The sequence below is a fragment of the Vicugna pacos genome, chromosome 4 (genome assembly GCF_048564905.1).
Source record: "Vicugna pacos chromosome 4, VicPac4, whole genome shotgun sequence".
NCBI classification, from domain to species: domain Eukaryota; kingdom Metazoa; phylum Chordata; class Mammalia; order Artiodactyla; family Camelidae; genus Vicugna; species Vicugna pacos.
This window is the reverse complement of record NC_132990.1, coordinates 32,836,217-32,852,500: the sequence shown is the minus strand read 5'-3', so window position 1 is coordinate 32,852,500 and position 16,284 is coordinate 32,836,217. Positions and strand designations below refer to the sequence as shown.

Genomic DNA, 16,284 nt, shown 5'->3' with positions numbered 1-16,284 from the left:
CTCACCAAAGCCTGGAACAGCTGTTGGAAGCCCTTGGGTTGCCTTGGGTGGGTTGGGCTCTCTCTTGGTAGAGAGTGACTTTTCCAGTGAGGAAGAACCCACGTGTGCAGGGCTGATGAGAGCTCTTTGTTTCCCACTTATACCTGTAGGTTGACCTTTCTGGGAAACCTTATACTGGGCACCCCTCATCCAGGGATATATGTACAATGCCAGCCTTTCCCACTGTCTCAGCTGAAATTGACTGGGTCACGTCTCTTGAATCCAAGTGTCATTCAGCTAATGTGATCCATGAATCATTGCCAATTGATTCATGCTTATTAGCAAGGTCTAATCCCTGGTTCTCAATCCTTAGTTTGTAACAGAATCAACTGAAGCACTGTAAAAACACAGATTACTAGGCTCCACCCCCAGAGTTTCCAATTCAGTAGACCTGGGGTGAGGCCTGAGAATTTGCAATTCTATCTAGTTTCCAGAAGATAATGCTGATGCCACTGACCCAGCGACCACTGGTTCTCAGGCTTTGTTGGATATGAGAATCACCTAAAGAACTTTAAAAAAATCTGTACAAGCAGGTCAATCAGATTCAACTCCAATTCAATCAGAATACCTGGGGGTGAGACAGGGCTATCAATACTTTTTAAATTATTCCAGGTGATTACAATTTATAGTCAAGTTTGAGAAGTATTATCTAGAACCTTGGAATGTGGCCTAAGATGGTTCTGAATGACCCATTCTCTCAGGTGCTCATGCCTCTGATTCCACTGGGAAGCTTCTTCATCGCCCTTCTCTGCCCACTGGATCACTGATGAACATACAACTTTAAGCACTGCACAAAGCCCTTGGAAAACCCACTCTGCCCTCATTTCATCTCCATTCTTACAGTATACATGATTCTCCTGTGGTCTTTGGCTTGGATTGAAAAAAGACAAAATCTTCAAACAGCTGCAGCAGTGTCAAATCACAGGACACTGCCCATTTGGGTGCTGGTGACACCTAAGATGCAGTCCAAGAGCTAATCAGGGGGATCACTAATTCACCTCAGAGTCAAAGTGCAAAACTGGAAATCTCGCTAATGCATGTGATGCTGAAAGCTCCATAGCAATTTTTATTCAAAAAAGGAGATCAGAAAGTTTTGGGTGGTAGAGTGGACTTCTCAGAGCAGACATTCTCATGTTGATATTGACCAAGATACAAAGATTGGGGCGAAGTCAAGATCTAACACCACCTGGTGACAAGTGGCTTTGCTTCTTGCTCATCGGTGAATTCACAAGATCTTGACAGCTTCATGGTCTAGTGTGAGGTTAGTATTCCTCTAGAATGTCTGGATCTATTCCCTTTTTCTTAGACTCTTCATACTTTAAATATTTTCTTACATGGCCAAACATTAATTACTACAGGGAAAAACAATATGTATGTTTTAAATCCCTAAATAATCCACAATGTCTATACCCAAGCACAAGAGTATGAATTACAAATCAAATGAGAAAAAATTACGTTGCTTTCCTCTATTTCCCACAACTGATAACATCTGACTTCTTTTTGAAAATGTGTTTTTAATGCTTTTTCTAATGTATTCAACAAATATTTCAAATAGCTGGGACTAAATTTAATAAAAGAGGTACAATCGCTCTACAATGAAAACTATAAAATGTTGCTGAAAATAAACAAAAATGAATTGAGTTATATCCTATTCATGAAACAGAATTCTCAACATCATTAAGATATAAATTCTCTTCAAATTGAACTACAGATTCATTTTAATCCACAAACTCCCAGGAAGAATTTTTGTGGAAATTGATACGCTAACTTTTCATTGAGGTATATAGTTGACTTACAATATTATGTTAGTTTCAGGTGTACAACAAAGTGGATATCATCTGACTTTTGAGCTCCTGGTCTGACCAGGGGTAGAAGTGAGAGGAGTAGGGGAAGACTTCAACTTATCAATTGAATATAACTCAGTTAATTCCATATAAAACATTTTAAAATTCTGTCCCACCGAGTGTCTTTGGAAGAAATGCTCCATCTTTCAGGGTGTATCCTCCTTCCCTGTTTTTCTTATCAAGATGGCCCCTGGGCCTGGGCGTGAACTTCCAGGTACTTATGGTGGCAGGAGGGTAGCAGTGGGAAGGATGGCCCACATGTCCTTGCTGTTGTCCCCCAGAGCAACATGGGCACTGGGAATCTTCTCTCTGGACACTTGAACCTACTGACCTTTGTGCAGACCTGATTCCACCTGATTCTTTTGGAAACTGTACAAATACCCAAAGAAGGAGTTTCTTATCCTTGAGGTATCCTCTGATTGCAAATCTGGCTTATCTCTAGTCTAAATGATCTCTTATCTCTTTGGTCCATTGTTTCTCTTAGTATTTCTGTGTTCCCTTTGGGGGACAGTTTTTCCTACTTAGGTTCTCTGACCCCACAGGCACATGCTACATTCTGTGAGTCAAGACTGCTCTCTGCCCAACCACATCCATCATTCTTCATCCATCATTTCCAACCTAGCACCCTGGCAACACTGGAGCTTAACATTTTCCCAGACTATACCCAAGGAAGTGAGGAATAAACTCATGATTATGAAGACTGGTTTCATTTTAAACTGAGGACATTGATCTCAACAAGTAGCCCTTAGTGCTGCCCTAGAGCATTTATTCTCCCACCCTCCACCATGACTCACTTCATACTTTCTCCCATCTCCCCAAACTCCCTTACTCATTTTCTCTTCCTCACCCATACTCATTTTCAGTTGATGAGAGGTCATCTAATTCATTGAGAATATGAAAACTGATAGAAAAGCATCCACAGACTTACACCACCACTTCTAACCAGCTCTTGCATCTGTGCTCGTATATTCTGCCTTCCCTCTTGTTACTGCGGACAAGCAATCCATTCTCCTGATTAAGACAACTCCTCCACTTTAGCATTAGATCCCATTGCCAGTAATTCTGCCATGTCATCATCTTTCTGTCTCTCTACTAATTTAATCTCATAACGCTTAAAAATACTGAAATTTCTTTTCCTACCTTGAACCTACATCCTCTTCCATTCTCTTTCATCTATCATCACCCCACCTCTCTGCTCCCTTTTACAACAAAACTCCTGTTAGGATTCGGCTGTATTCATTTCGATTTCCTCCATAGTTTCCCTCTTTCTCCCCATGACCATTCCACTGAAACTGCTCTTTAATGCCATTAATGGCCCCCATATTGCTCAAACTAGTGGTCAATTCTCAATCTTCATCCTATGTAACATAACCAGCAGTATCTGACAAACTTGGTTGAGTTTTCTTTTTGATATACTTTCTTTATTTGACTTCTTAGAAATTCTGGTTTTCTTCTGACTTCCTTATCAGCTCTTCTCCCACCTTCCTGTGACTTCTGAATGTGGAGTGACCCAGGACTCAGTCCTCAGGCCTCTTCTCTTCTCCTGTCTTCTCTTCTCACTCATTCCTTTGGTGTTCTCATCTAACCTCCTGGCTTTAAATATCATCCATTCTAATGATTCTCAAATTTCATTTTCAATCTAAACCTCTTCCATGATTCAAATATCAAACTTGTCTAGTCCACAGTTTCACTTGGAAAACCAATAAGGATCTCAGACCTGACCTGTCCACACCTAAATTCTGATCTTCCCCGCTAAAACTGACTCCTTCTACAATTTTCCTCAATACAGGAAGCAGCAATTCTCTGCTTCCAGTATCTCAGGCCAAATTTCCTGGTCTCTTCTCTTCCTCTCAGATTGCCAAACCTCATCCATTAGCAATCCTGTTGACCCTACTTTCAAAATATATGCAGAATTCACACCTCTCAGTGTCTTCACCATTGCAACTCTGGTCCAACTTGTACTTATCTCTCACTTGGATTATGGCATTAGTCACCTGACTGATCTCCTGCTTTCACTTTCTCTCTCTTCAGTCTATTCTCGAAACAATAGCCGGAATGATCCCTTTAAACCAAAGTCAAAATAGGTCACTCCTGCATTCAAAAGTCTCCAGAAGTTTCCATCTCAGAGTAAAAGCTGAAGTGTTTACAAAGTCCAATACAATCTGTTCTCACCCTTTCCTGCCACTGAGCCCCACCATTAACTCAATGACCTTATTTCCTACTTCTGTCCTTCCTTCAATCTGCTCTTCTTGGAATACTTTTAGCCAGTACCCTCACCTACTTTAGGCACTTGTAAAGATGTTGCCATCTCAGTCAGGCTTTCTATAATGATCTTAGTTAAAAAATCACAAGCCCACTCCCCATCTCACATCTTTACGCTATCCTACTTGCTTTGTTTTCTCCAAACCTTTTTTTATATATACCGATTGACATATGTGTTTAACACATTTATTTATTGTGTGGATTTCTCAAAAGAATACAAGCTTATGAGAGCATTTTACTAGAACACAATAGCATGCAGTAAATATTTTTAATATATCTAATTATTTCTAATACTCAGTAACCCCCCAGCTGAAGTTCTGACCTGCAGAGGAGAAACCAAGGTCCACATATCTCACCACTTGCATTTGTTCTTCATTCTCCCCTTCCTTAAAGATTTTGTGTGGCAGATTTAAAGCAGGTGTTTACCTCCATTTCCCAAACTCATTTTCCAAAGCAGGAAGTCAATAAATAATTTTTAAAAGTTAAAAGTCAAAGTTACATGTAATTTGAAATATGGTAGTAACCACCAGAAAATAAGGAGAATTGAAAGTGGTTGCCTCTGAGGAGTGAGAATTTGGGGATAGGGAAGAGTAAGGCAAGGGATTACATTCTTCGGTTTGTTTCTTTGTTGTTAACTTTTGTTATTTAAGCATTAGAGTATAATTTGAACACAAAATTTAAAAAGAAACAGATAAAATAAAGTTATAGTAGAAGATTGTAATATACTTCTTTCAAATCAGTGAGATCTAGGAGACAAAAAATAAATACAGACACAGAAGAACTGAATATTACAATCAACTCACTTATTATAATTGCTAAAGAACTTGGCATCTATTGAAGGAAAGACATATTATAAAAACTTATCATGTACATGGCTGCAAAAAAAATCCTCAAGAAAATATAAAAGTAGAGATTTTACAGAGGTTATTCTCTAATAGGAATCCAGTATCATTAGAAATAAATGATATATAAAGGGAGCTTAGAAATTTAGAAATTCCTTCTCTCTCCTGATGCAGCCTAGCTTTCAACAGCATTTTCTCTCTTGGGACACAATACATTAAAAAGCTTCATTTGACAGTCAAAGCTGAGTGATGACTTTGGTGTTCTAGCCAGTGACTACCCTGCCCCTGAAGCATTGAAACTCATTGATTAAAAGGATGGGAAGCCATATGGCATCTTGATTTAAGAGGAATAAAAAATACATTAAATAATTCCTAAAATATCGTATCTATTATTCATAAGTGTAGCCATTACTTTAAATCCAGAGCCACAAAATGTCAATCAGCTGATGGAAAGAACTAGAATTGCCAATCTCAACTGCACCTCTATGCCCACCTTTGGTCAGCTTCTCTGGAAGAATTAATAAACAGTGAGGAAGTAAGATTTATGATGGATGGTATTTCAGCCAATAGTTGAAAAAACTCTTTAAAGTATCTGGATAAGTGCTTCTCAAAGTGGTGTGCCAGTTAAAATGCATACGCCTGTGCCCCACTCCTGACAACTAAATCAGAATATGTGAAGCTCAAAAGTCTCCTTTTCCAACAGGCTTTTAGATGGATTTTTAAATGTGCTGAGTTTGAGAACTACTTACTTACATAATCCAATAATAATCTAACAATAATAATCTCTCAATAATCCACAGTAAACTAAAAATCATGGAAGGAAGTGGACCCAGCATTGTAGCTGTGTGTGTGTGTGTGGGGGGGTTTGTCTATTGCTTTACAATTAAATGAAATGAAAGTCTTAAGAACACCTAAGAAAGTTGAAACACAACTATTTTATTGGGTTATTTTTTATAAATTTGACTTCGAGCCATTTTAGTAAAGGAAATCGGAGAGTGGTGTTTTAGCTTGATATGGGGACATCTGGCTCACATCTACATTTCCCATGTATGTCAGTCATTTCCCAGTAACTCGCCTTTACTCAGTGCCCACATATTCCCACCATATTTGTTCATTGCTCAAGAAGCTCCCCAACAAAACTGCCTTCTCAAGTTAAGCAAGATATTTCACAAAACAATACAAAAGTTCACAAATATTTTAACTGACAATTCAAACTCGTAGGAATATATTCAAAACTTTCCCAATTGTGCAGAGATGTTTGGACAAGTAGGCTAATTGCAGCATAGTTTAGAACAACAAAAAGTCAGAATCAGCCTAAGTATCTGTATCAGTTAGAGTTCTTTGTCTGCATGTAAGAGAACATTTTAAAATTATCATCATTTAAACAAAACAGAAATGTGTTTCTCCCTTACCTGAAAGAAGTTGAGAGGAGGTAGGCGATCCAGGGCTGATATGGCATCATTGGAGAGTCATCAGGAACCAAGGTTCCTATCTTGCCAGTTCACCATCTTCAGGAATTTGTTTCCATTCTTTAAGGTCCACATTATGACCATGTTTGCTACTTCTAGACATCCACTCACCACCTGGGAGAGCAAAGGGAGAACAGGTGGAAATCTGAGCAGTTGCACATGTTTAAATCAAGAACAAAAATTAAGTTTAAAGGGATTGTTTCAGTTATTGTACTGAACCAAGTTTACTGGGTTTGACTTAAAATTTAGATTTTCCTTCCCACTTCTATATGGATGGGAACTACTGATGAAATTTGGATAATTAATAGAAAATTTCTTTAAACCACATTTTCTATGTTCACCTGAGTACAGCATGAGTAAATTTACAATCCTAGTGACTGATACCTCTTTGAAATTTTTAAAAATGTTTTCATCTTGGTGTCTCTTTCAGATTGCTTTACTATCTCAGTTTTAGAGGTGGGGGGTTGAATTCTCCTTCCAGAGTCCAAAGTATTAAATGGGACAAAAAGAACCCACCTTTGGTGTTTCTCTCAAGTCACAGAATATCCTCTTTCCTGGACCAAAAAGGAAATGGAATTCATGTGTCTCACTCACTGTCTCTCCTGCCTCTTCAACCCACAATGCTCTGGGTTCAATAAAGGTCAGTTTTTCTTTTACTTCCTTTTCCTGTCTCTCAGGACTTCTCCTAGTACCAGGACCACCTACTTAATTTTTGGAGCCCAGTGCAAAATGAATAAAGTCCCCTTGTTCAAAAATTTTTAGGAATTTCAAGATGGTGAAAGTAGAGTATTAAACCAAGTACAGGGCCCTTCTAAGTATGAGGCCCTGCATGACTATCCAAGTTGCATGCCCACATAACTCATCCTGCCTATACCCAGATCTTGAAGTGGTGGGTTTTGGATATTCACTTTCCGTACTAATTCTGGCTTCCTGCTTAGAACTTAAGGCTGATTAAAATAACTTCTCTACATTTAAAGGAGCCTGGACTTCAAGTTTATTTTCTTGTTGTGGAGTCAAACAAAATCTAACTTGATGATAAAAGCTGATTAATATCTTTTAAGAAAATAGTCGGCCTTTTCTATTCCCTTTCCTAAAAGCCCTGTCAGTCACACTGCAGTGCGGATGATAAGATTTTCAGGACAGAAATATAAAACACCTGAAAATATCTTAAAAATAGTATCCTTGTTACAAAGGGGAAAAATACAAATCTCTAATCTAAGAATAGGAGATTATGCAACAAGAACAATCAGATTTGTAAAAGAATTGATTAAAAATCCAAGAAATAAAATATGCTCATTTAAATAAAAAAAGAAACAACTGAGAAGAGAATTAGTGAACTGAAAAAAATAACAGGAAACATAGCATAAAGAAATAAATTAAAAATTAACAATTTGAATAAGACACTAAGAGACATGAAAGAAAAGGGGAAAGTATAATTCTGGTAGAAATTCCAAAAGAATGGAATAGAGAAATGGGGAACAGGCAATATTTAAAGAGATAATGGATAAGAATTTTTAGAACTGAAGAAACACTTAAGATTAAAAAATAAATAAAAACCACTTTGAGTCAAGAGCAGGATAAATAAAAACAATTCCAAACACTAACATGTTGTAGTGAAACTATAGAATAATAAGAGAAAATCCAAAAATCAAACAGAAAGCAAAGGTAGATTATCTCAAACTGAAAAATCACACATTCATACTGGCTACAGACTGACAGCAAACTTCTCTCTGAACACAATAGACGCCAGAAGAGAATGAATTATATCTTCAAAGTATTCAAGGGGAAAAACTGACATAATAGAATTCTATCCACAAATAAATGATCATTGAAGAGTGAAAGCAATATAAATACATTTTTTTATACATCCAAAGCCCAAGAGAGTTAACTGATGCTCACCAAAAGAACTACTGAAAGAGAGACTAACAAAAAAGAACAGGAAGTCAGAATGAAAGATGGAATTCAAGAGCAATGGTAAGAAAATAAAACAAACAAAAAAGACTGGTAAAGATGTTAACTAACAATAATTAAACATTCTTTTGTATTTAAAAACAAGGTAGAACTAAAACTCTAAACAAAACATGAGAAACTGAAGAGAACTGTTTATAGCAAGAATGTGCTAAATTCCTTGCCTGTTTAGAAGGAGAACATAAATTAAATTTTTAATTTTTTTTACTGAAATATAGTCAGTTTACAATGTTGTGCGATTTCTGGTGTACAGCATAATGTTTCAGTCATACATATAGATACATATATTCGTTTTTATATTCTTTTTCATATAGGTTACTACACCATATTGAAATTCCCCGTGCTATACAAAAGAAACTTGTTGCTTATCTATTTTATATATACTAGTTAGTATTTGTAAATATCGAACTCCCAGTACTTTTTTTTTTTAAAATAACGAGTAGTGTATAACAAAAATTTAAAGTTACCTACTAAAGGACTAGAATAGAATGTGTAACTTTCAAACTAGTAAAGAAGGGAAAATAAAGAAAACTTGACCATTTAATAGTAGATGTGAAGAGACTGAAAAGGCAAGTAAAATGGAAAAACAAAAGAAAGCAAAAACTAAATAAATAAAATGGTATAAGCAATTCCAAATATGTCATATACCAAAAATAATATAAACAATTAAGATTCATCTACTAATTGAGATATTCATGTTTTAAATCAATACTGAATGAGAAAAGCAACTTGTAAGATGATACTTACAAGATAATATGTAGGGTAAACTGTCCTTGTATAATTAAAACACACACACATACACTAGTACATACTATCCTTTGATATATAAGTACGTACATAAAAAGTATTAAAAATATTTTAAGAGTACATCTTAAATTCATAACAGCAATTGTCTTTGGGAATGGAATAAGACAGAAAATGGGAAACAAAGACGACTTCAATGTCATTTGTACTGTCTTTTTTTTTTAATTTTTAAATTAAAAAACACTAAAAACAAATACAATAAAATGTTAATGAGTAGTGCATAATAGGTTGTTTATTAATTGTCATATTGTTCTGTATATTTTACATTTCCAAAATTAAGAACAATTAAACAAAATATAAATCAAGATGGGAGGGGTGAGGAGAAATCTTTCACATGTCTCAGAAAATACTGTTTTGTGCTTGAGCTTACAAAGTATTTAAATACATTTTAAAACACAAAAATATCTTTCTCTAAGAATTATTTATTATTCAGATTTTACAATGATTGAATGAACTTTTCATTTAATTGATAGGTATTAGTGAAGTTATCATGGGCAAAAAGAGCAAAAAGTTTGTAATTTGTATTCCCTAATGATAGACAGTAAATGATAATGGAAGATTTTGTTTCGAAAAAAATACTATAATCCCTTGAACTAGGAGCATAAAATGGTACTCAAAGTATTCTCTGTCACTTATTGATGAGTGTTAGGTTTTTAAAATTAGTTTCTGAACCTCTTCAAAGAACCCAATTTTATCTCTGAGCTAGAAATCTGGAGCACAAAGAAGTCAGAATTCAGAGAAAATGAATGCGTAGTTTTCTTTAAAAAAAAATTCACGATTCTGAATCTGGAGGAAAAAATAAAACGAAATGCTTCTATTTGAGGTGTTTCAGATCTCAGAAGCTTAATTTAACCCTTAGAGGGTTAATAGCTGTTCTTGGTTAAGAAATAAATAAGTTAGATCATTTTGTAAAATATCCTGCTTTTCATAAAGTGTTCAGTGTAAGCTTGAAATACCGTGTTCATGAAGTTAGATTCACAATTGGTGTGGAAAAGGGGATTTTTGTCATTACAGAAGAAGCCTCTCTCATTTCACCCTATTCATTCTTTAAATAAAAAATGCAGTATCATATTGAGTTTTGACAACATTGGTAAAGTTCAGGCATCACCCACTAGTGTCTTGCGGATGGCTAACTGATTTTCTCAAGGTCACATAGGGCTATGGCTCAGGGACAAAAGGAAGACCTGAGGTTGGCCTATGACTACTAAAATTACACTGGGCTCTTTACGTAAGGCCTTGGTCATTGATCTACAATTTTTAAGCAGCTCACAACTCATCTTGGGTCCTTTTAGCCTGTGAAGGCACAGGAACACAGATGGCTGACGCATAGTGGGGCACCTACTGGGTAAAACCAAGAGACTTTCCTGATCCCCAGTATTAGCACAGAATGGTAGCCAAATAGCCATGCCTCTTACAGATGATCATTAAAGGAACTGTCTTGGGTTAGGCTGTCTCTGTGTAAAGAGATTTCTTCCACTGGCCACCCACAGGCTTTCATGGGCACAGAGACAATCAGGCCAAGGCAGTTGGAGGGGAGATGATCAGGACCAAGGCAGCCTGAAGGGCTAAGTATGGTCTTGGGCAGTTCAGCTTGCCATTGTACCTTTGTGCCACAGATTCCAAGAAACAACATTTTGATGGAGTGGTCAAAGGAATGAATTGTTCATAAATTAAAATTCTCAGAAACTGGCCAAAAATAAATATTCTTTGTTTGGTGAACCATAGAAAGGTTCTGTGAACTACAAAAGAAAAACATATCCTTTGATGCACAAAAACATCCTGTTCTCTACACATTTAGCAGGTGTAAGCAGCAACCCTTCAGGCTGAGATATGGGGGGTCCTTACACTCCTTCAGAGCTCTAGTCTTTGGTGGTTTGTTGGCTTATCAGTTTGGTTAGGAGGTCAGTTACCTCTTTGGAAAGTTATGTCAGTCTGGAGTATGGTAGCCAACACTCCCAAGACTCTGTTTCATCTTTGATCCCTGAGTGAACAAACACAACTTGACCCAACCTCTGTATTTCTCTCAGACTCTGAAAAGTGTCCCATCTTGTTATCCCTGTGCCGATATTAAAGGCCAAAACTGCTGAGGCAAAGGTAATCAGTTTGATGTGCCCTATCAGATAGGCTAAACCACAGGCTGGGTGCAAACTTCTGTAGCCGAGCAATCCTTCAAAGCCTCCTCTGTCTTGTTCTGAATGCAACTGTGTGGTGTATGAACTACTTTTCCAAGGTCTCAGGCCTCTAACCTCAGGCAGCTTTCTTTAAAAGACGAGAAGGAGGTGTGGAAGTTCACTAGCACTAAAACTAATCAAGTTTACTGAGCCTCAGCATTTCCAAAGTTGAGGGCCAGGGTTTGTCTCTGGATTCAGCCCAGCTCAAAAATGACGAAGGCATTTCCAGAACTGCTTCTGGGCACTGGCCCAAGGGCTGCATGTGTATCTGTGTGTTACCCACAAAACTAAGGACCACACTCTAACTCCTAGCCTAAGAATGTCTCTCAGCAAGTCCAAGGTCAAGAAGTTACCAAAAAGGGGGTCTTAATCAGCAGTAGGCTAGAGTCTGGGATGCTCCTGAGACAGACCTAGAGTCTCCCCGTAAACTGCACAGCAGAACAGTTCTCAGTTGTTTCTCCTGAGACCTGCTTATCCCCTACACAGAGAAGTATGTTCTGAATTATATGTGCTACACTTAATTTGGTGCCTGAAGCTGCTGAGTTGCTTTTATTTCTCATAGTCTGCTCTGTATCACTTCAGGAAAACTCCTAATAGCCAAGAGGGCTTTTTTAAAAAGACTATTAGGCTAAAACTGACAACGACAAGCAAAGGTATCTGAATGAAATTAGATGCCCCAAAGGAAATTCTGAATATTCTCTCAGGCAAAACTTCCTAAGCATTTTCTTTGTGAATACTATTCAGTTTGCACCCTTAAACCAGAACACCTCTCTATGCTGTGAGGAAGAGGACAGAGCACCCGTTTAGTAGACATGAGGTCGCTAGCCAGAGTCACTCTCTTGAATGAGTTAATGATGATTTCTTTTTCTGTTCCTGTAATTAACATCGTTACATATTATGGCCTGCAATCTCACTTTTTATAGGTGATATTGCCTATAATAACTGCTTTCCCTTCAGAATCCATTTGTTCCATCTTACTGAGTCCAAAACCCCAGTGAATAGAATTGTCCCAAACACAGTTAAGCACAGTAGAACTCATGCAAAGCAGTGCACTGTTGCTGGGGCTTTCTCGGGCCTTTCTGACTACAGTGCTAGGACCAGGAGAACGACCACACTGACAGCACTAGAGTCATGCGTAAGTTGTCTATGAGTTCCTGGGTCAGATGTCATTCTTCCTTCAGAAAGATATGCTACCTCAAATTATACCTTCAAAGAGTTATTCCTTTGGGTGAAGGCATTGTCATCTTCAAGAGTTTCCTGAGGCAGGACAGGAGAATAGAAAATGTCCTGACTGTAGAGTTGGGCAGATCTGGTTCTCAATGCAAACTCTGTACTTACCAGCTATCTAACTGTGGGCCAGTGACTTAATCCGGTCAATTCTCAGTTTGGCCTTATGTAAAATCCAAAAACATTATACAGCTCCTATAAGGCAATATCCATTTAGGCAACATATATACAGTACTAAAGACATGCTGAATATATAATGTAGTTTCCAATAAAATGCAGATGTCACTATGATTATTAAATACAGACATTTCAAGGAATAAAGTTATTAATACCTTGACAAAAAATGGACTACTCAGCTCACACTATAAAGGTAATTAGCTAGCTAAAAACAGAGTACAGAATTAAGTGGGAGTTAGACAGAACCAGCAATGTTTCACAGTCCAGGAGCTATAAGAAAGATTTTAGAAAAGGGTAAGAAGAACCAAAGGCAAGCTTGATCACGTTTACAATCTGGCTCCCCACCATACTCCATCCTATAATAGCTAGAGACACTAACTCAGTGAAACTGCTTGCTTAACTGCTTCACAGTTAACTGAACAAGAACTGGAAGGAGAACCCATATACCCTGTTTCTAGCCCTGGGCTCTTTCTGCCAAATGATGAATGTAACTATATGATGGTGAAAGGGTCAGCAGTGGCTTGAACACTAGATCAGGAGTGAAAAATCTGCTTTCCAACTAGAAAGGAACATCGGGAAATTCCTTAGGGTAATGAAATGTTCTGTATCTTGACTGGTTGTGGGTGTGTTGGTTATGATTACATAGATATATCCATTTGTCAAAATGTCTCAACTGGACACTTTAGTTCTGTGCATTTTACAGTTTGCAAATTACATCTCAATTAAATTATTTAGTAAAAATGTATGCTTTCCAGCCCCAGCTCTGACACCAATTAGCTAGGTGGTCTTGGTCAAGTCAGTTCCCCTCCCCGGGCCTCAGCTCTCTTATCTATATAATGAAGGGTTACAATTAGATAACAGCGAGAGTCCCTTCCAGCTCAATACTTTGAAACAGTAAATAAGACCTCTTCCTTTCATTTCCGGCTCTATTTTATGCCTGCTGGGTTCAGCAGCAGGGTCAGAGAGATTGGCACACAATTTAGGAGAAGTGGGCAGGAACTTCATGGTATGTGCAGGGGATCCAGTGTCTTTCTATTGTATCATTAACTTTCCAGCCACACTTTAAAGAACACAATTGGTTTTCCACAGGGATCCGGCAATGCTACATGATTGAACTCTGGGATGAGGATGATCTGGCCCCAGAGAAGTTGTATCTGCCATCAGAGATAACAACTTTCACATGGAGAACAGAGAGAATATTTCCTGGACAATAGGAATGACTGACAGATACTAAACAGAAGGAAACTGAAGGCTCTGCCAAGTTTCATGATAAAATGCTATTTCTCACGGTAAGGTCAAGCTGTCTCTAGTACAGCTACTGCTTTTAAAATACAAAGTGAGCAGAGCAGATTCAACAGAGCGCATCAAGCTTTGCAAAAAGTATGTGATCAAAGGTCACTTGTTTCACTTATAAATGAAACTGAATGACTATTATAGTGATAAAAATCACCAAGAGTAAATTTGGAATTTGCTGATGAACTAAAAGCTGAGAAATACTAGTAAGGAAACCTCTAAAGGTTTGATCCCAAAGCCCTTTGGATATAAAATGCCCACTGATGTTTGCAAGATTATATACATAAAAGGAAGGTTAAATTAGACTTCCAGGGGAGAGTATTATGCCAGGAGCTAGGGTTGACATTACCGTAACACATTACAATAATGAGTGTTTTAAAAGGTGGAATATATTCACTGGCACTAAATCTTATAGCTCCCAAAGACAATATAAAAACAAAATTTAATACATGAGTCATTAAGTATTAGTGCATTTACTTAGGCAAACAGGACAGAAATAAAAGTCATATCTTAGTCTCAAGTTGCATTTTAAAAGGTGAGTATTTGTTTCTCACTTTAAATCTTTGAGGAACAACACTTATGATGGTTAATTCTGTCTGTCAATTTGACTAGGTCACAGGGCATCCAGATGCCTGATTGAACATTATTCTGGATATGTCTGTGAAGGTGCTTCTGGATGAGATTAACATTTGAATTACTAGACTGAGTAAAGCAGATTACCCTCCCAAATGTGGGGGGGCCTCATCTAATACGTTGAAGGCCTCAATAGAACAAAAGGCTAGGTAAGAAAAGAATTTGCTCTCTCTGTCTAACTCTCTTCTAGCTGTGACATCCAGCTCCTGCCTCCAGATTCATACTTGGACCTTTGGCTCTCCTGTTCTCAGGTCTTTGTTCTTGAACTGAAACTATAGCATCGCTCTCCAGGGTCTCCACTTGGCCAACTGCAAATCTTGGGACTTGTCACCATCCAGACTTGTCACCATCCATAATCACGTGAGCTAAATCCTTATAACAAATCTCTTAGTCAATAGATAGATAGATAGACAGATAGATAGGTGATAGAGAATAAACAGGAGACATTTATATTATATTATATTGTATTACATTATATTATATATCATATCATATATCATATCATATTTCTTTGGAGAACCCTGACTAATACAGACTCCCACAAATTAATCATCAGTTGATTCATGTTAACATTATTCATCATTTTGGAGATTAGATATCAAAATTTACATTGAGCATAGCCTTTGACCCAGCAATTGTCCATCTAGAAATTTATCCTACAGAAATACTTGGACATGTGTGCAAAAGACTAAGTATAAGGATCAAGGCCACTGCATTCCACAATGTTGGGTCAGGAAGCACTATTCCCATTGAGGCTATGTCAATGGTGCCCCTGAAGCATGACAAAGATGTTCACTGTTACATTGTCTGAAAGGGCAAGTGACTCAGAATGAAGCAAATTTCCACTATTGGAGGATGATTAAATAAGTTATGTTACATCTACATGATATAATATACTATAGCTATTGTATGTTTATTGAAAAAAATGAAGTAGATCTACATGATCTGATAAAGAAAGACATCCAGAACAAGAAAGGTGAACTCAAGGGCAAAACAGAGTAGAGCATGTTCCCCTACATACACATAAACTGTAAATACTAGTTAATGCTGGAAAGTGAGACTGGTGGCCAGAGTGGTAAGGGGTTGTACTTTTTGTTACGCACTGTTTTTTAATGTTTGGGTTTTATTTTCCACCATGACCAGGTATTACCTTTGTAATTTAAAAAAAAACCTAAACTAATACAAAAGTTAATCCATTCATTCCATAACTAAGGATCACATACTGAGCAACATGCTAAGTACCTTTCCAAGCTGAAGTGTTCCTCATCCAGTGAAATTCTCTAGTTTGTTGGTATGATTATTCTTGGTAGTGCAGTTGGTGTTAGCATTATGGGTAGTGAAATAATACATATTTCATTCAACAAATATTTATTGTGCACCTGCTATGTGCTGGCACTCTTCCAGGTGCTAGGGATGTATCACTGACCAAAAGAAAAATATTTACCTTCATAGTTCTCAGTCTACCTATCTGGATAGAAAATTTTGTAGTCTGTGCATCACATTCATGTGGCCCTGATATACCTCATACAGTGACAACCTCTAAAAATGCTCCCAG

The 16,284-nt window shown here is 37.4% G+C and overlaps 1 protein-coding gene across 3 annotated transcripts in view; it reads right to left on the bottom strand.

Annotated features, from left to right (window-relative positions):
- Positions 1-16,284, bottom strand: part of GLIS3 (GLIS family zinc finger 3) — a 526,902-nt gene that overhangs the window by 487,950 nt on the left and 22,668 nt on the right. For all 3 annotated transcript variants that reach the window (XR_012071988.1, XM_072959522.1, XM_072959523.1), the window contains exon 2: positions 6,400-6,570. The gene's annotated coding sequence lies outside the window, so the exon portion shown is untranslated. The remainder of the gene's footprint in view (positions 1-6,399; positions 6,571-16,284) is intronic.